The 21617-nt window shown below is 40.3% G+C and overlaps 1 long non-coding RNA gene across 14 annotated transcripts in view; it reads right to left on the bottom strand.

Annotated features, from left to right (window-relative positions):
• Positions 1-4891: 4891 nt before the first annotated feature.
• Positions 4892-21617, bottom strand: part of LOC102385845 — a 53697-nt gene continuing 36971 nt past the window's right edge. For 13 of the 14 annotated variants that reach the window (XR_003094484.1, XR_003094480.1, XR_003094482.1 and 10 more), the window contains 3 exons: positions 15547-15656; positions 12306-12502; positions 4892-5228 (listed from right to left, as the gene is read on the bottom strand). This is a non-coding gene — a long non-coding RNA (uncharacterized LOC102385845). The remainder of the gene's footprint in view (positions 5229-12305; positions 12503-15546; positions 15657-21617) is intronic. The other variant, XR_003094488.1, reaches the window with a different exon arrangement.

The raw sequence follows: 21617 nt of genomic DNA, 5'->3' as shown, positions 1-21617 counted from the left end.
CACCCCCCCCCCATAAGGCACGAGAGCCCCCCTGTAAGATATGAAAATCATAATATGGGGGGGTCTCCAATTTTATTAGGGCATCATGATGAGCAGCTCAATTTTTTTGCAGACCCCCCCTCCCAACAGTCAACGTGTAACGCCAACCCTTCCTCCAAGGAGTTTGCAGGCCAAGTGAATAAGGCAGGAAAGGACTATCATCCTATTTTAACAGGTGTGCAGTACTGACACGCAGAAGCAGGACATCTGTGACGAGCCAAGAACGAATTGAGTCCCAATCTGGTGACTCAGCCAAAAGTCAAGAGCGATGGCTTTACCCTGCCTTCATGGAGAACAGTCATGCCAGTGACATCTCAGCTGGTTACTATCTACTATGACAACCTGTCTTGGGATGCCTGCCAGTTTTTCAGAGCTTTTTTCACTGGAATCTGGTAGCCCTAACTGTCGGCACTTGGCATTTAACGTTGTCCTTCATTTGTGGGCATCCCCCTGAAGTGTGATGCTATATTGTTACATTTAGAAAGGTCCTCCACCTACTAAGCAGCCAGAATGCTGAAATTCTGCTAGTCTTAAATACAGCTGCAAATCCCAAGCTACAGCTGCAAGCAGTTAGGAAAGGGGGTGAAAGTCATTTCAGACCACTTTGTACTTCTTCTCCAGTCATGAGCAAATGTCATCCCAAGGGGGAATCATCCAAGTGCAGAGATTGATCCCTATTTTTTCCTCTGTGCCATACTGTTTGTCATAAATTGGGAGAGGGAAAGGACGTAAAAGCTGCTCCAATACTCTGCTTCATCCAGACATGCTGGAGAGTCCTCCAGTGGCCAGAGAAACTTAGGTTTAGGGCTGTTTTACATCAACACGCGAGCTTAAATACATCAGAGAGAATAGGCCCAGAATGCTATAAACCATTATTGAGGAACGCTGCAGTAGTAGCTTGCATACCCACCAGTTTAAAAAAAAAAATAAAAAAATTAGCTAATCCAAATAATAGAAGTAGTCACATATATTGTAAACATTTCGGACCGGATTCCACCTCAGATGCTTAGCCTGCTTCACAGCGCAGCTATAGCAACGCACCACTGACGTGGAAGTATATACACAGCTGCCGATGTTTGGAGCAGCAAGCATAGGGTAAATGCTGCCTGTGAATGTTCTCGCAGAATATGGCACTCTCCATCTGACATGGGCCTAAATAGGTTTCAGAATAATTCATTATGTATCAAGCGCCTAATTGACATAATTAATATTTTTAAGGAGAGCCATTTACATTGTAGGTTCCATACACATTATTTACAGTTTCAACGCTAATAGTTAATGCTGTGTGACAAAGTATATTGTTCCCAGCTTGTTATCCATTCATAACAAGGTCAATCTATTACCATTATTTTTGTGAATGTGGCTTTTACCTTGAGGCAAAAAGTTAATTGTAAATTACGGAGGAAGGTTTATTGAGATTTTTTTTTCAACTGTATTTACTGTACAGTAATGCATGGGAATGGTACCATTTGATGAAGCATTTAGATTTGAAAATATTGTTGCTCACTTCTAGCCCATCCTAGTCAGATTCCCCTTCAAACTTTTAAACCTGTTTGTTTTTTTTTCCTGGGAAAGTTTTTCTCACCGGTTTGGGGTCAGATGGCTTTGCCATGTACTTGAAGGGCAAACTTAGAAGGCCAGCTCTTTTTGTGTTCCTGCAAGCCCTAAGGATGTAATGTATACTGCACGAGCGAAACAAAAACTCATCCGTGATTGAGTCACGCTTTGGTCCTGCTGTGATGAAAGGGCTGTGTGACGGAGCTAGGTTGTGCCATGTACCTGCCTCCCCCTTGATCCAGGGGAGATGTGAACTGTACCATCCCTCTGCTTCATGCGTTGTGCTCCCTGCTTTCGACACTGGCTTAGCTGCAGTGATTAACCCGGTGGTAGAGAAAGCCAGAGGTCCATGTCTCTGCCACCCTTACCCTGTCCTCCCTTGGGCAGAACCAGACATAGCAACTGTGCAGCAGCTACACGCCCTCCCACATACAGTATATGATTGGGACCCTCAGTGATTTTAAAGGGAGCAGGCTCTTTGTTCATTATCAAGGGTTACTTGGAGATCTGCCCTTATAAGCAGACACAGAAAGTAGAGAAGGCCACACAAAGACTCTCTTTCCCACGCATGGTAGCATGGTGTGTGCAAGGGCAAAGCATAATAGCAGTGACTGCAAACAAGGACTTCTCAGTCTTTGCTGCCTTAAAGGAAACAAAGCAGCAGGCAAGAGGTGGGACCAGAGCTCTTTCCCCACTCCCCCATTAGGTCTCCTCCTAAGCTGGGGAAGTGCCAGCACATTAGGAGAACTATCTGGTCCATCCTGGTGGCTAGCACAGAGGGTGCACCAAGTCACCCCAGGACGGGCTGCCTGGGCTGCTCCAACAGGGCCAGTAGTGCTTCACAGCACCCTTCCGCAGAGTGTGCAACTGGAAGAGTTAAGGCTCAAGCATATTTATCATCTAAATATTTGACCTTTTGGAGTGACTCATTTTCACCCTGTTTGCCTCTGCCATGAATTATAACCTTGGCTTTGCATCTTTGCAATCACTTCCATAGTAACCGAGGACGACCTCATAAACATGGAATATTCTGAGTAAAGTTACGTATCTGGATGGCTGATGCTCACTTGACTGAAAGCAAGAGGACAGGCTTCTATAATACGACAGAACAATAGAAAAGTACATTTCTATGTCTGTTTTCCTTTATGCTTCCTAAGGAATGTAATAAAATAGGTTTTTTTTTTTCCTTTTGAACAACTATCTAGTGTATAATACATTAACTTCTCCCCTGTAGACTTCTATAGAATGCAACAGGAAAGAAATCCCTCTCTTTACATTCGATAGGAAATCAGGTAAAATCTGAATACTCTCATGAAAAGCTAAGCCAAATAGAAGTGGTCACATATATTGTAAACATATATACATATATACATTATACATTAAGACGTTATACATTACATTAAGACGTTATGCATATAGAGATATGTATTGTATTGTATATTAACGCCTAAATGAAAAGAGAAATGGATGTCAGGTCGTGTATCTGAAAGACTCGACATTCTCGATCCGATCAGGTTTTTCCCTTCGCACACGGTCTGGGAGACTTCAAGGCTCTGCCCGATGTTTAGCTTGCCTGGCTTGCGAGGGGTTAAGCAACATTATTACCGTGGGTTTCCACTGCCGGTTGTACGTTCAAAGTGCACAAAGCTCGAGACATGTGCATTCTTCGTCCAATAACTTGTCCAGTAATTGGTATATTGATTGCTAATGTCATCATGTTTTAGTATATATAAACCCCCTCACTCTATCATACAGCCGCCAACAATCCAAAAAGTCATTGTTTATTCATTGTAACTCCCAAACTGGCCCGTGTCAGATTCTGCTTGAGGCCTTGCTGATAAAAATCAGCAGATGATTGGGTGCACACATTCTTAACATGGCTGACCCATGACATCTTAGGGGCAGCAGGGAGCCTGTCATTATGTGTACAATACTCTTCTTTCTTTCTCCTTATCTATCCCCAGATGACTTTGAGATTTTTATTAACTCATTAATGACTGAAGATGTCATTAAAGAAAGCAGCTAGGGGAATTGTGGGGGGGGGGACGGAGGTTTTGTTTGTTTGTTTTGAAGTAAACAAGCTATTGGCTCCACCGATGCAAAAGGGAGGGGGAAGATTTTAACAAAAAAACCACAAAACGCTTAATAAAATCAAGAGGAAAATAAAATTGTTTCTTAGAATTACCCGTGTGATTGGCTGGAATTGAGTTTTGAAGGGAAAACAACAGGGGCAACTGCAAGGTTCGTTTTGTGAGGCCCTACTCAAAGAAGGGGTAGATCGGTAGTTAAAAGAAACAGCGAAGATACGGGGATCAGGGACTTGCGCTGTATGTTTGGCAGGTTTTACAGGTACAATTGTTAGCGTTGGTTCTTTTACTGTCTAGGTGTTCAAATATCTAAGTATTTCTTCACTGTGAATGCAAACATGCATTTCTTTTGTCTGCTTTAAAGACCCAAGTTGTATTTTTTTCCCCAGAGAAGCAGTCTCTTCTTTTTTAATGCTTCTGTTTTGGTTTGGTTTTTTTAAAATGCCTTCATTCACTGAATCGTGGATGTTGTTGTATATTTATGTAAATACACATGCACGATCAGTATTATTTTTACACTTTTCTCTTGAGCGTATGTCTGCAGAGGGGTTCCATGGAATTGCTTTTGCAAAAAATGAGGTCTTGGAGCAAGGGGTTTTGGAAGGCGCGTGGTGGGATATTGATATCAGAGCATATCAGATGTCTCCAGAAGTATGTCTTCTCCCACTTCAGATGCATGCTATGGGCCACTCTGCATAAAATCGTGTCCCAATGTAGGGTGCTTGATCACTTGGGCTTGGAAGCCAAAGGCAGCCAGATGTGATGAAAGCCAATCACTTCCTTTTGTAAATGCTGTTGGTTACAGACACTGGTACGACTCATGAAGGCTCCAGGGACACACTGTTGACAGTCTTTGTTTGATGGGTGAGGGCTGGATCTACATAGGATTATTTATTAGCTTTTGCAAGTAGACTTTTCAAATTAGCTTGGCATTGGCCAACTTTGCTTCTTATTGCAACCTGGGGAAAACCCCCATTGACTTCAGGTAGGGATAGTCAATGCTGTGTGCTTTTTAAATCCCACCATATTTCTTAAGTGTAGTATCAGGCAAGTATACAGAATAACAGTTTTCTAGAAGCTCATGTGAACAGAACAAAGGAAGTTTTCTTCTTGCCCCATAATCTGGGTATGTCTGTTGTTATAACTGGAGAACTGATTTTAAAATATATATATATAGTTTTTTTTAGAACTAGGAGCTTACCATATTATAAGGAATGTCCTTAATTTATTTTATTTTATTATTTTAATGATTGTCATTTGCAAATCAGATGAAAGGTAGGGGATACATTTCTGGCTCCAGGTTAAACCTCTTCTCTCCAGACAATTGCCAGTCTCCACCTAGAGAGTTGTGAGATGGTGCTATGTCTGATGTCAAGGTGATATAGAGCAAGGTGTCATCTGCCCAGGGCTGGTCTTTATTAGTCTGTGATGCTTCAAAATGTCCCTTTTCAATGGCTTCATACAGATAATGAAGATAATGCAGAACTCCACAATCTTTGGAAGTAGTAGAAAAAGAGGGGCCCATCACAACTCTCTAGGTGGGGCCTGTAAGGAATAAATAAAACCATTCAAACAGGAAATCTCTTACCCCACCATACCTCTTAAACAACAGAACATGATTCCATAGTTAGCTATGTTCAATGTTGCATAGAGGTCCAGCAACATTATCATAATATGGCTACAGTGCCTCAGGAGTGGACAACACCTTTTCATCATTGATTTCTACCCCAGTGCCACCTTCCAACACCACCTTGATGACTGTTCATAATTTTAGCATAAAATAAATCTGAGAAAAAATGGGTCTGGATGGGCCAAACTGGAATTAGAACCTATAAACTGTTACGAGAGTGTGTGTATTCCTTTTCAACCCCTTACTATTCCCTCTCCTCTTCTTCCTCCTCTCTTCTCCCAATACATGTTCCAAACCAAACCATATTTTGTTGCTGCTATTCTTGGAGTTAATATTGCAGAGTTCCTCAGGGCTAGGAACTATTTGCCTCCCTAAATTGCTATGCACAACATGGAGTCAGTAAAGAATAGCTATTTACTATTTAGACTTTCAAAAGCCTCTTTGACTTTCCTTTTCACAAACTGAAAATACAGACATAGCAACAGTACCAACATAGAGACTATCAGTCGTGTTATCAGTGGTCAGCTTGGTCAGTGATGATGAGTATAAAGTATGGCATGTCAGTGCTGGCAGTGCTGAGCTTTGAGCCTTTTGCAAGGAGCAGGGAATAGAAGTAGGAGAGAAATGAATGCCATATGCATGACAAACTTGTGGATAAATGAGAGAATTAAATTGTAGGATTTTTTTTAATTGTTTCTGTTCATGAAGTTTATAATAGGAGATGAGGTATAGTACTTTTTTTAAAAAAGGAGGGAAGTGGCTTCATTTGATGGGAATGTTTAGTTGAAAATACAAAAAATGATTGATCAGTTATGGCAAGAATTGAAGAAAATCTGAGGTTTAAGAAGTCTGAGCATAATACCAATTATTTGTGATGAGTTAGGATTTCATAATGGGGGTACCATGACAGCACGGTATTAACCTGGAAATTGGCTGTACTATAAGACCATGGGTCCTTCAAAAAGAAGCAGAGATGTAGAAAGCAGCAGTCCTTTAAACTACTAAGAAAGGTGATACCATTATAAATTCATACCTGGGTTGAAGCTAGATCAAGTTAGATGGATGCTAGCAAATGACCCACTGCCCCCCCCTCATATGAACAACATTTTTACTAACTGCTGGACATATTTACACATGGCCCCCATGGTGCAGCTGTAACTGTGCTGTCATTTAGTACTGGCTTTAGGAAGTCCTAAAGGATGGTGCAGTAACAGCCATTCCTGTGCTGTCCCAGCAGCAGACGCTTAGTTTTAGCAGCTACATCACTGTAGCAACGCACTATGCAAGGTAGCTCGTCGCTACGTCACCGTAGCATCATGTGTAGACGCTCCCCCTATGTCTTAAATCTCTGTTCTTTAATGGGTGTAGGTTGTAGCTGTGTTGGCCTAAGGACATAGGCAGACAAGGTTCTTTGAGTAAATCCAATATCTTTTATTAGACCAATTCAAATAATTGGAAACAATTTTCTTCCAAAAGCTTGCAAAGAGGGATTTTTCGAACTATTTGAGTTGGTCTAATAAAAGATATCGGATTTACCCAAAGAACTATGTTACTTAAATGTACACTTTTTTTGCAGAACTAACACTTTTTATTTGTATTTATCTTTGGTAAAAGTTATTTCGTGTTCTCCTTGCTTTTTTTTCTGAATTTCCTGGCATCACTGTATTACAGTGGGATGTTAGAGGTTTCGTTCAAGGACGTTCAAAGACTAGGGCTCTATTCTGCGAGGCACTAGAGCAAATAGACATAACCTCCAAGTCTGTAAAGTCTAAACGTAAATGATGAGGGACCAAAGATAGATACAACACACAGAGAAAAGGGGAACACAAGGTAACAGTGTGACATGTCCAACTTATCAGGAAGTGCCAGGTACCTAGACCTCCAAGCATGCTTTTTTCTAAGGTAAGCTGTCACTGTTACACATTGCGATTCTCATTTATCGAATGTGAGAACGGAAACGTAGCATGAATTTTTGGATTCTGTTGCTTTGACAAACTAGCGATTTAGTTTGCAGCTCTCTTGGCAGCTATAATAGCGAAGTGATGATTTTATAAAAGAAATAGGGCCTCTGAAAACTAAAACACGAGTCTTTGCAGGTATTAATTGCTCTGGTGTTAGATGTGCTTTTTAATCATTTCAAGTACCCAGTAGAATAATGAAGAAAAACTCTCTAAGACTATTCTAACATGAAACTTAGGGAGAAGTATTTTCAGAGAGCAAGGAAGGCCCCTAACCTGTTTGAGAAAGTGAAGCCCTATACCAGTAATAGGTGAAAATAAATTGCTTGGTTTTTTCAATACCCAAAGTGGAAATCTTGTAATAGGAAAACTATAAAATCCATCAAGATAGACTTGATAGTCTTAGCTACTCTAGAAATCTAATACGACTTTTCACTAGAGAAAAAAGTAACATCACTGGAGATATTTGGGATAATGAAGATGATACACTTCTCAGCTTTTAAAAATATGGTGAGGATTGTAGTTCTGGGAAGTGCCTGAGCTTCATAGCTCTGGAGAATGAAGTCCTTTATATACACAACCCTGGCAGCCGGAGTGCAAGCTTCTGATGTAGAAGGACTTCTTTTTAGGCAGTGATAACCAGGGATCCTGGTTTTCTCTGATAAATAAAAAAAAATCCCCAATTTTCAGATTTAAAAAAGTAACCCAAAATCCACATTTTCCCATGATTAAAATGAAATGTCACATATATATATATATTATATATTGGTGGCTGTTACTGCACCATCAATTAGTACTTCCTAAAGCAAGTACTAAATGACAGCACAGTAACAGCTGCACCGTGGGGGCCATGTGTAGATATGCCCAGCAGTTAGTAAAAATGTTGTTCATATATATATATATATATATTAGTGGTGTTTCATTTTAATCATGGGAAAATGTGGATTTTGGGTTACTATTTTAAATCTGAAAATTGGGGATTATTTTACTTATTTAAAAAGTAGCCCCAAATCCACATTTTTTTGTGATTAAAATGAAATGCCACTAATATCTAGATATCTAGATATGTAGCCATTATTGGCGTTTCATTTTAATCACAAAAAATGTGGATTTGGGGCTACTTTTTAAATCTGAACATTGGGGAATTTTTTTTTTTCAGAGAAAACCAGGATCCCTGGTGATAACTCAGTAGATCAAAGTATAAGATAATAGTAAAATAACAGCAACATGCAGTGGTCAAAAGAAAGAAAAGGGAGATGCATATGTTGCTTTACTTCTATTTAAATATATCATTTTTCCTTTAGGCTTGACTTCATGCATCTTGTTCTAAGCTATTAGACATTTTGGTCATGATGTGGACACTGTGCGCTGCACATTCTTGTATATGCCAGAAGTTTTTTCTCCGCTTGCTGGATGTGGTGCCTTAGTCATCCTACAGACTAGGTCATGATTCCTATCCCATGCACAAAGGTGGTGTGGCCTGATGGGAGGACCAGTTTTAGTCTAGGCCTAGGGCAACAGAACTGATTAATCCATCACACCTGCCAGGAATGAGAAGACAGTTGTCTCCGTGCTCATTCAATTCGAGCCGTTCTGCTGAGTCAACTGACAAGGCTTCTAGCGAGCGCCGATATTTGTGACGACAAAACTCTTGTCCACCAGGAAGTGGAACGAAGCCCACCTACATATTTTGCAAGGGTTCTTCCACTTTGGAAATACTAGTCAATCTGCAAAGGCCAGCGTGTTCCTGGTTATAAGCGCTTTCTCTTTAGGGGATGGGAATCGATACCAAATAAAATAATCATAAAAGAAAGGGATTCGAAGGTAATAATGGTGAAAGGTGTGTGAGCCAGTAGAAAGTACAGTAAAGAAATCCATGACAAGTCATGATAAATGGGTCGTTATAAAATTCATGTTTAGGCTGCACCAGTCTAGGGATAATGCCATTCGTCATGGCAACACTGGGGCACTAATGAGCCCTCATTGCATATTCATGGCTGTGGCGTCTCTCTTTTTTTCTCTCCCTCTCATTCTCTCCCTCTTTCTCCCTCCCACCCTGAACCAATGCCTGGTAAATATCTCCACCTCAAGCTGAAACCCGACTTAGGCTGCTTTTTTTTATTTGTTATGTTGCAGCAATTACACTGTAAAAGTGCTGCACAAGATTGATTGCTCTGATCTGTAGTTCAATTGTAAATTAGAATACACATCCCCCTGGGGACACACGGCCCCTATTTGTGATTAAGAAAAAAGCCCCATAATAGACTAATAGCTAAAGTTCTCTCTCTTTTACTTTCAGGCAATTAGCTTGATGAAATGGCCTCTTTTTGTGTACCCTGGAAGTGTAAACCGATATCATAATGAAGTATATGATGTTTATTCTATTATTTTCACCTTGCCATGTATGCAGGAATGCATAAATAATAGCTGCTTTGTGTAGCACATTTACTGGTTCAGAAGTAAACTATTTCTTAAATATGCAGTGTATGGGCCTGAAGCCTTATCTCAAGCAAAGCACTCCTTGGGTGTGTCTAAACAAAAATGAGTGTTCTTCTTTTAAAAAAAAAAATCTTTAGTTACAGGATTTAAATGCTGACCTGATGCTTCCATTTTCAAGAAATGTTGTAACCATGAATTGAATAGCCTTCCTAATCACCCTGCAAGGTCAGGGAAACAGGTATTCTCTCCATTTTACAGATGGGAAAACTGAAGTAGAGAGTGTTGCAAAGGTCGCGTGGGATTTTAGTTGAAGAGCTTGGATGGTTGAAAACCTCTTGAGGTCCTACCTCTGGTGTCAAACCAGAGACAATCTGACTATGGTTTTTTCTCAGTACTAACAGCATCTCTAGCATTGCATTAAATGACTCATACAGCAGGTTTCTGAGTTCAGACATAAACCTCTGTGCTCTTTAAGCCTTGAACATCATGACCTCCTATACACATACAGGAAGACTACTCTGACACACTGTAAATCCACTGCATCAGAGCAGACCCAATTAATCGAGTCTGCTGGAGCATGGAAATCACCATGCTCCAGCAGCCTCCAGTGTTATCTGTATCAGTGTCCCCACCCTGAAAATTGGTGGCAGGGCTCTTTAAACTAAAGCTTGTTCGAGCTTTAGTTCAAAGCACCCCGCTGCCATTTTTCAGGGTGGGGGACATTGATACACATGATGCTCCAGGCACTTTAATTAGCACAGCTCCCCCACACCTCCCAGAGCACGTGTATAAACGCCCCATGTGACATGCATAGCTATAGCTCCTTTGCTCTTTTCTTTATCCTTGTCACCAAACACTTTTACCTAAATTTGGGTAGCAAGCTAGCAATGGGTTGCCGGTATTCACTTCTTATAGTCAATGTTACTTGCGGTGGACTGTCCTAGAGAGTCCACTCCAGACATTAATCTGAGAAAATGAGTCATGTTTTGTAAAAACATTGCATCAGTGGTAGTGGCACAAATGCTTTTTTTCCATGAGGAAACTAGTTGTAAAGAAATTGCCATCAAGAGGGTAGTTTGGTGCATAAATTGTTTATAGTGCTGAAGGCAAACCTAATAGGTGCATCCCCATGAGTGGGAATATGCATGCCTTGGGAACAACTAGCAGTGGCACAAGTGTGTCACTGCTAGTTGTCCCTGGGAAACACCCCTGCACGTGTACTCTGGTGCACAGCAAGTTGCCCCGGGTGGGGTTGAAGAGGTTGAGGCCAGCACCTGGGCTAGCCCAAGCAGCCTCACTTGGGGTCCTGCGGGCCTCCCAGGACTCCAGCGGTGGCAAATCAGGTGAGCAGACCCTGGCTGGCAACCGGAGTGTAGCTGTGGCCAGCCAGGTTCTCGTTTTGGGCGGCGCACACTGCCACTACTTGCACCACTTCGCTTTTTTCTGTCATGGTTTTTTTTTACACTGGGATCTTCCAGTGTCAAAAAACCCTGCCACACTGCCAATTAGCAGTACAATGAATGCCTGCACGTGTGGCATGTATGGTGCTGCAGACAGGTCTGCATCCCCGCATACCGCACATGCACGCTCATTTGGACGCATCCCATGTGTCTGGTGCAAACAGGAGCAAAATCTTTTTAGTCATGCAAAGACTTGATCCATTTCTGGCTCTGCGTTTCTAACCACCCTCAGGTTCTTTTAAATAAATTCACGAACAGAATAAGACTGCCTGAAATCGGGTGTGCTTTAGTGATAGGTCTTTTGCTAATTTTCAGGAAAGCCATCGATGCTTTTAATTTTCAAAGACCCACTGTCAATCTGTTCTAACTACTGAGCCAACAGTTTAAGAGACAATAGAAATCTTGATGGAAAGCTTCCGTGAAGTTAGAAAAGATCCAGCATATAGTTCCACAGATGCCTGTTTCATTGTTTTGGCCTGTGTATTACCACTGGTAAAGAAACAAGGAAAGAAAATGTAGCAGAGTGAAAGTATGAGTAATAGTGCCTCTAATTCAAAACGAAGTGCTTTGCAGGATGGGACCAACTCTCCACCCTTTCCATGGAAGCAAGGTAGAGGAAAGGAGAAAGCAATATAGGCAAGAGATAGGAAAGATGGTTTAGTGGCAGGATACTAGTCGGAGACCTGAGTCTGCTTTCCAGCTGTGCCACACAATTTATGTGACCTTGGGCAGGTTACTGAACTTCTCTGCAGGTCTTAAAATAATAGCGCTTCCCTACCTCATGAAGGGGCTGGGAGGAGAGATGATGGTAGAGGTATTTTGGTAATGGAGGCCTTATTAGGTAGAGAAGCTGTGCTAGATATGTATAGGTATATATGACTAACAGTGTTGATTCACGTGCAGTTCAGGCAAGTTGATTTAGTTGCAGAGAGTGTGAGACAGGGTTCTGCTAGGGAAGATCCCAACACAGTTAGGAAACATTTTATCAAGCAATACTACCGGGGCAAACCTTTAAAAACTAACACGGTCTGTACATGGGTACAATGCCGTATTTTGTTTAAACTTGTTCATCATTGTCATCCTGCATGACAGCCCTGGCATTTAAAATATGTTAGGGGTGACACAATACTTTCACCTGGTGCAGACATATATCACTGGAAGGATGTTCTCATAAACAAAGTGCTGCAGGCGACGATCTTATCATTCTCCTCTTCCTTCTTCTCCGTTCACTTCAATGACAAGCATGCATTTCTGTGCTTTGCTCCAGTTTCTGCTCTAGAGAAGCCTAGCGTTGGAACAACAGGTGATGTTGCAAATCAGGAATGACAGGTGCTGGTAAAAGTAGAGAGGGAGTGAAAGGAGAGGGAAAACTTGCAAAGCACTTTGATTCCATCCAAAGTTCATAACAGCTATCTTGCAGTTATGGGCTCGCTCACTCGCTTCCCTCCTCTCCCCACCAGGCACATGCTTGGTTTTAAAATATTTCTGTTAAAAATGAAGGGTCACAAAGCAGATTAGAATATTTGAATGAAATTGTTCTCCTCTAAGAGTGATTCAGCTGGGGAAATGAGCAGAAAGTCAACTTTTAGATGGCTTGGAATTTTTAACAAAACTATAAATATTCTGGATGAAACGAGGCAATAGGACAATGGAGCGCTGCTACAGTTCAACTGGTTTTAATATAACTGGTTCACAGCAAAAGCCCACCAGTAAATGGAAGGCAAGGATATTCATCGTTTTGGAGTAAAAAAGCAAGGGGATTATACATGTGCTTATAATGGTAGTAGATTGGTCAGACAAGGCAAAGAGAAAGGTGATGGCAGCACGATTGAAACAGCTGGAGGTTCTTGCATGCAAAAGGATATGGCCAATTGCACCGAGAGAACCTGCACTTATGGCAATAGCTATAACCCCAAGCTTTGTCCCTCCGCACGATCTCACTGATGTGGTGTAAACACTTCTCAATCTGAATTGTGCACTTTTGCCTGCAAGTTCCAAAGCTGGAGATGACCAAGCCTCTCTGCTCCTCTCCACACATCTGCCAGCTGCTCCCCACTCTTCATCAGTCCCCTCTACCATTTCCCACAAGCCATTAGCAGCCTGCTCATGGTTCTGGTGTGAAATTATTAATTTTTCCTTTTTTTTGTTTTTTTGTTAGGATTTTCTAGGATTGTTTGTGAAACAATTTTTCACCAAAACCGCCGGCAACAACTTGTCACATTTTTCAGCCTGCAATGCTAACTTTTCAGTTCCTTCCTGTGGCATCTGACCACCAAGTCATCTGTGGTCCAGGCTTAATAAGAAGCCTTGTCCCTAGAAGTGAATATAAACCATGCCAGTTAAAACTAGAAATACTCCAAATGTGCCCATTTGCAAGGTTGTGGTGATTTTGACAAAAATATAGGTATTTTACAATAATTTTGTATTAGTGATATTTGCATCATATTTTATGCTGATTTCTAGACGTGGTGGGCAACGTTGTTTTTGGTGTTGCTTTGCAAAAACTTTCTCAAATAATATTTTTTGTCAATTCTAATATCTTTTCTATCCCAATTTTCACACACTGATACAACCCTTTAAAAAAAAATCATACTGTGTCTACTGAATGGCTGTTTTGATCATTCGGAATATTTAATTTCAGTTTTGACCTTTTTATTTTTAACAGCATTAGTCTGAAATTAAATACAATTTCAAAACAAATTTACCGAAAATGTCAAAATGGCATATTTCTTACAATTTTGAAATCTGTTTCAATTTTTTAATCAAAATTCAATCTTGATTTAATTCAATCGTTTCATCAAAAATGACCATTACCTGTGAAACATCTACTATTGAAAAATTATATCTTTGCAATAAAGAAAAGTTGGGTTGACTAATTTCTCTGTAATGCTATTGAATTTTGTCCTTCTATTCCACACATGAACAACAATCCAAATGCAGCATTGCACAGAGTGCTTTAAAGGCCTGCTGGAGATGATTAGGTGACATTTGTCACTTAGGTGAAGTTATCGTGCCTCCTCTGATTCGCTGCCTGGTTGAGCATACTCCACATGATCAGTAGGATTCCAGAACCCGTATCATTCCTTTTCTTAGTAGAAAATATGCTCTGAGCCAGTCAGATAAAATCTAATGTGCCCTGACCACAGTTATAGACTTCAGTTCCTTTGAAAAGTATTTAGATTTGGAACTGATCATTTCCTTTATTTGAGAATTTAATCAAACTTCATATTCATAATGATCCCACCTGCTCGAGCTTGCCCCTCTGAATGCCTGTCACATTAAACTGTGGCCTAAAACCATGAGCAGGCAGCTAACGGCCAACGGTACAGGGGACTGATGAAGAGTGGGGAACAGCTGGCAGATGTGTGGAGAGGAGCGGGGAGGCTTGGTCATCTCCAGCTTTGGAACCTGAGGGCAAAAATTGCACAGTTCAGATGAAGTAGTGTTTATACCACATCAGTGAGATCGTGGGGAGGGACAAAGCTTGTAAAGCTTGTGGTTGTAGCTATTGCCATAAGTGCAGGTTCTCTCGGTGCAATTGGCCATATCCTTTCGCATGCAAGAATTTGCAGCTGTTTCAACCGTGCTGCTATTGCCTTTCTTTTTGCCTTGTCTGACCAATCTATTACCATTATAAGCATATGTGTGATCACTTGATTTTTTACTCCAGAATGACGAATATATCCTTGCCTTCCATGTATTGGTGGTCTAATGTATTGGTAGACAAGTAACAAAGAAAGTATATATAGCAACACGAAGAAAGGAAATGTACACAACCTGGAGATGCCACCCTTGGTAAGAAATATCATGGATGGCTTTATTCTCCTTTTTTGCTTCCTGGTCTGTCCAGGAAGTCTACTAAGCCTATTTTTCTGCCCAGACTTCTTGATGAGATAGAAGACTAAGAAAATAATCATATAATTTATGCTTTGGTTTACAAGTTGGGTTAAAATTAAGTGTGTTTTTTAATCTGATCTTACCAGGAATACTTCCATAAAACCACCTTCAAAGGCCAATAGTTATTACCAACTTTTTCCTAGTGCTAGAAAGAAGCCTTTTGCAAAAGTTAATTTCTTACAATAAAATAATCCCAAAGGCATAAATATCCTGAAGATCAAGCAGATCTTTAAACTCTGCCAGTGGCAAAATCTTGCAATTAGAATCTCGCCATAAGTGTTGGAGCCTTAAAACATTAATAGATCATTTTAATGGAGGCAATTATAAAAATGCGTATTTAATTTGCATTATTACGACACAGAATACACTATGGGCAACTGAGTCCATGAGAGAGAGAGAGAGAGAGCTACAGTATAGTTTAATAGAGTTTACTGTTCTTTCTTACTTGAGTGGGAACTCTATAATAGACTGTACTTTACCTTCCTGTCCATGTTTTTTTGGCTTTATTTCTGCTGTAAACTCAAGAAAGCTTCCTTCTTCATTTCTTCATTATTTTACCATAAAATGGAAGAGGAGGAGAGTAGAATAGCTTAAAAGAAAAGGGAAAAATCACTTAATCCCATGAACAAAACAAAGCCCTTGACAACACATGGTATTGTTACAGTATATATCAGAAGTTATGGTTTTGATCCTGCTGTTGTATAATCAATATCAAAACTCCCACTGACTTCAGTGGTCTTCCAGATAATTTCAACAAGAGCTATTCCAAATGTGGAAACAATTGTAAAGAAATTCATGACTCATTAGTAAACCTTCCATATTGCATTTATCATTTCTGGGTCAATGTACTAATGCAACATAGGTTCCATTTTTTTTTTTTAATCTTTCTACTGGGCATTAAACCCCCATTGCTATTCATGTAAAATCTTCAAGTTAAGTCTCATTGGAAGGTTCTCTTCAACAAGGAGGTCCATGCAGCAAGTCTTTACTCAAGTGTAAAGATGTCAATAAGAAACCCTGGTTAACATTATGTAGTAAGTGACAACAGATAAATGGGCTAATACAAAGCCAAGTGAAATCAATTGAAAGATTCTCCTTGACTTCAATAGGCTTTGCATCCAGCCCATATGCTTAAAAAAAACATTGGCAATGAATTTTAACAATCATGTAATGAATGCAGGCATAAAAGAAACCCCATTGTTGTTCTGGGATGTTTTAAATTGCATATTCTTTTGAATATTTCCAAACTACTCATCTGGCCCAACAATTATTGAAATTAATGGAGGGACTCCTACTGATTTCAGTGGGCAGGGATTGAACTCTTCAGGGCAACTCAGATTACTAGAAGCAGCGTCTGATATATTCAACAAATCAATATTATGCTGAAAAAACATGCCAAGAAATCAATCCAAACAGACTATTTGTATTTAAAAAAGGAAAATGTCTATTAGAGCCAAAGATGATACTATAGCTGCTGAATATAAATACCTAATGCTAATAACCAAAGGCCTATATCCATCCTTCCCTGGTATAACTCAGCATACTGATGATGATGAGACAACTTTCTTCACTTTACTAAATTATTTTTACCATAATTTAGTGTACTTTAATAGTACACCAGAGAGAGAGAGAGAGAGAGAGAGAAACACATCCTTCACTTACTTCAGTGGATGCTCACTTTTGAATGTATATTTGACCATGTAAAACCATTCCTATTATGGAAAATGGATGCTGACTTAAACTGAAATTAAGACCATTTTAGATAGCAGTCAGAGAATTGACTGGAGAGAAATTTAGCTTCTAATAAGAGATTTAAATACTTTAGATTTCAGACTATCAGTAGCAATTGACCCGGCTTCCTACTAACTTTTCTAATAAACTGAACATGACACAAATGGGTTAGTTTTCACTTGTGGTTTCAAAGACCAGATTTGAGTAACTAAAAGATATTGTCACACCAGCTGTGTACGTGGTAGACAAGGCAAGTGTATACACACAACCACCCCTACACCCTGCCCAAGCTTTACAATACCTGGACAATACCAGCAGCTTAAGGGTTAACACAAAACTAAGCAGAACAATCTTAGAAAATGCATGTTTCAACAGAAGCTAAAAACCATGCGAGTTCTCTGTATGTTCCTTATAATTAAGCAAAGTGGAAATAAAAAGGAAAATCTAAACAGAAGGCAGACTTCAAAAAGTTTAAGCTTTCTTAAAAATTCCAGAATGCATTATGTTCAGATGTGCTTCGAACCCAATTATTCTGGGTTATCTCATCCTTAGAAAATCAATATCACTATTTTTTCTCTTCTTTTCATGGGTTTATTATGTCTATATTTCACAGCCCAAGGAAACAAATGTAATTTCTATTAGGAAGGTAATGGAATTAGTCTGATGAAACATTAGGAAGTTTTCTACACTGAATTGGTGGTGTGTGTTCTGGAGGAGACGGACACCTCTTAATTCAATACCCATTTAGATGGATAAACCACACTGACAAGCACCAAGCTATCATTGCTTTAATGTTCAAACTTGCTTAGCACTTTTTGCAGTCGCAAACTTTTCTCTGTTTTTCAAAGTACCTGCAGCTACTTTGCCATATGGGAAGTGTTTCTTTTATTCCTTGTGAAAAGCATTTGAGAGAGGACTATAAATCTGATCTCTTTGCCTGACATGCCATACCTTTCACAGATTTTCCCAAAGAAATGCACGCTTCGGTCTTAGGACTTGGGAATCACGCGTGATAATGAAAAAAAGTGTTCCAAGGTATGGGTCCTGCCAGTGACTTGCTACAATGTGCAATGCCTGAATTTCTGAAATGCTGGATTCTTTTTAACAACTCATTTGCAATTAAATCACCTTCTAAGACACTAGATATACATTACATACAGTTGTTCAGGTTCTCAGACTGAAGGTTTGACATGCATGAGAATATTTACATAGAGACTAGTTGGACTGAAACCATTATTTGCATCAATAGTAAGCACATTCCTCTTTGGTTTCAAAGCAAAAGACAACAACATGCATCTTAGAAGAAATAGTCTCAATTTAAAAGGGTGAAGGGATGTTGCTTTGGCATTTGAAAAAAAAAACAATAACAAAAATGTTGATAGCATTTTGGGGCCAAGTGCTTAGCTGAGGAAAATAGAATCATAAAAAATTAGGGTTGGAAGGGACATCAGGTTATCCAGTTGAACCCCCTACTCAAAACAGGACCATCAACTAGATCATCCCAGCCAAGGCTTTGCCTAACTGGGGTCTTGAAAACCTCCAAGGATGGAGAGTCCACAACCTCTCTCGGTAACCTGTGCCAGTGCTTTACTACCCTCCTAGTGAAAGAGTTTTTCCTAATATCTAACCTAAACTTCCCTTGCTGCAACTTAAGACCACATTGTTCCTTGTTTTGTTACCTGCCACCACTGAGGACAATTCAGCTCCATCCTCTTTGAACCACCCCCTTCAGATAGTTGAAGGCTGCTATTAAATCCCCTCTCAATCTTCTCTTCTCCAGATTAAATAAACCCAGTTCCTTCAGCCTCTCCTCCTAAGTCATATGTCCCAGCCCTCTCAATAAATTAAATTTGATTTTACACTACCTGATGGCCTGACCCATCTATTTTGATGTGAAGACTCATCCCAAAAACTGAGTTGTCAGTGTTGATCACCTTAGCCCAAAAAGAGCATACTGGAAATATAAAAGACCCACAGAAGAACAACAAAAAAGATCTAAGGCTTTCTGGCTCAGGGTTGTAGTTCTATATGAATAGGAATGAAGATAACTTGGATGATTTAGTTATAAATAAAGAAGGGTAAGGGAAGGGATATAATAAAGCTATAGATATAATAAAGCCGCATAGATTGCATGCAGATTGGAGGCATCTGTTCACAATGTCCTATAATTCCAGAGCAACTGGAATCTTGATGACATTAAGAGGCCAAATATTTACAATGGAGAACAGTTTAAAAAGCCACATCAGCTTATGAATGACCTGTTAGGGGTTCACTTCTGCAGGGATCTGTTAGAGGTAATAACAGTTTACCAGGATTTTTAAAAAGATTAGTTAATATGATACCTTACATAAATATTTAGATTTAAAAGGCACGAGGAAGATCAAATAGCAAGGTTTGGAGCCTGTTTTGCCCACATTTGTTTTTCAGTGAATTGTACTGGCCACAGTGCCCTATGTGGAACGTAAATACCTTCTCCAAGAGCAAGTACAGAATATTATGGTTCTTTATTGAGAAAAAGACCGCTGTTTAGATGTTTCATCCAGACAGACAAATACTCATTGAAAACAAGACACAAATGTTTACAAGTGAGGGAGGTAAAGGGACGGGTAAATTCTCCATCCTTTGATGTCTTCAAATCAAAATCGAGTACAGATTAGGGCTGTGCAAAGCTTCGGTCCCTGATTCAATTCGGTGGAGATTCAGCCTGCTTTGGTGGCCGAATCTCCAAATCCAAATCAAATCAGGAGACCCTTTAATCTCTCTGAATTGATTCGGAGAGATTCGGAAAGAATCAATGATTTGGATATAGATGCAGCTTGAAATGTTTTTTCCACATACCTCTAGATAGCAGGTGGCTCATGAGTGCTGCAATGCTGGGGCACATGGAGCATCCCACAGAAGCACAGGGGGCTCCCCCGCGCGCTCGGCAGCAGACCCAGAAGTGGACCAGAAGCACTTCCAGTCCATTTCTGGGGCCGCCAGGGAGCATGCAGTGGGGGCCCCCCGTGCCCCTCTGGCTTGGCGACTGGTGCCTCCTGGGTCTGAGAAGGCATACGAGGTTCCCCCCGTGGCCGATCACTGAGCTGGGGCGGGGGATTCGGGGGACCCTCCTGCATGCTTACTGGTGATCACTGCCGAGCATGCAGGGGGCCCCCACCTCGCACTCCTGTGGGACGCTCCATGCGCCCCAGCATTGCAGCAATCACGAGCTGCACTGGTACCTCAAGGTATGTAAAAAAAAAATAAAAAAAAACATTTAAAGCTGTGTCTGTGGCCGAATCGCTGATTCTCCGAATCAGCATCGAATCTTCAGATTCAAAATCAGCCGAATCGAATCGGGGACAGTGATCCGAATCAACGAATCACATCACTGTCCCTGGTTCAGGCTAAATCGGAATCTGAATCAAATACAGCCATTTCACACGCCTTTAGTACAGATTCTTTAGATTCTTTGTGATGAAATGACTCTGTTTCAAGTTGTTTGGTTACACTTCTGACAGTCATTTTGAGATTAAAATCTAGGTAGTGGGGCATAAAAAAGTAGCAATTTCCAGTATCAGATTAACAAATTAAAGCAATTAGCATCCTTTATAATATAGTGCTTCCTACTTCCTGTCTTTATATTACAAAGAATTTGAACTTGTGTTCAGATTCCTTAACCCTTCTTCTTTTTTTAACTATAAAGTATACGCACAAATGACAACAAAAGAATAGAGGCAAACACTATGTGTTCTGGAATAGTAAAGTACTTGTCATACAGGGCTACTAACTCTGCTATCTCTGATTTATATCCTCATATGTGTGTGACCATCATCAAAGTGCAGTGCTGCTCTTTTCGATATGAACATGGCCGCTTTTTATGAAAGTGAAGAGATTCTGGCTTGTCCAGTATAAAGCTGGGTGTGGCATCTGTGTTGTTCACTGTGGGGGCACCAGTCCACAGTTCACACACACATACCTGTAGGGCCAGTTATCTAGCCACATTGGTGATTTTCCTGCACAGATGCAGTTCCATGTGCAAAGTGAGTGAGCAAATTGGCACATATGGGCACACTGACCTAAGGGCTGAAAATCAGGCCTTTTCCTTGCATATTTAATTTTCATGTGGACACCAAGAGAATTGTGAAAAAAATGTGTGCGCAATGCCTGTAACTCACACTGACTGTGTGACAATGTTGTTGAACATTTAAGCAGTAGAAGTGGCAGCCTGGCTTTTGGACTAACTACATCCAAAGAGAGAGGTGCAAATCTGCTTCACACCTCGCTCATAATCCTGCTTTAATGTGAAAGAAATAATAACCGAAACACTTAAAGATGACATTGATTTCATTCCTGTGAGCTACATATGCACATCTAAAAGCTCACCTCAAAGAGTTCTTTTTTCCTTTGGCAAATATGTTGCTGAGATTAAAACCTGGGTACCCCTTTAAATTTAATTGATACTGAAAAATATTTGATTCAGTTCATACTGTACTTGTTCTATGCAAGCCCACTTGGTCTTCTGGGTACTACCATAAATATTTCCTCAGTCTTTGGATTTTTGATGATTTTCCCAAGCTCTTAATATGTCTCCTAGTCTTTGTTTTGGGTTGACCTGACGCTTGCTATTATTCATGTAGGGCAGTGGTTTTCAATCTGTGGTCCGCAGACTGTTTAAGGGGCCTGTGAAAGATGATTGTGGTCAATCAAAAGTATGTGACTACCCACACTTGCAATTCAAAGGGGTCCATACCTCCATTCAAACTGTCCAAAGGGGTCCGCACCTCCACTTGAAATTTTTTAGGGGTCCACAAATGAAAAAATGGTTGCAAACCACTGG

This window comes from Alligator sinensis, unplaced genomic scaffold (assembly GCF_000455745.1).
Source record: "Alligator sinensis unplaced genomic scaffold, ASM45574v1 scaffold1004_1, whole genome shotgun sequence".
Classification (NCBI taxonomy): Eukaryota; Metazoa; Chordata; order Crocodylia; family Alligatoridae; genus Alligator; species Alligator sinensis.
The sequence above is the reverse complement of the archived record's forward strand: the minus strand, read 5'-3'. Positions and strand labels throughout refer to the sequence as shown.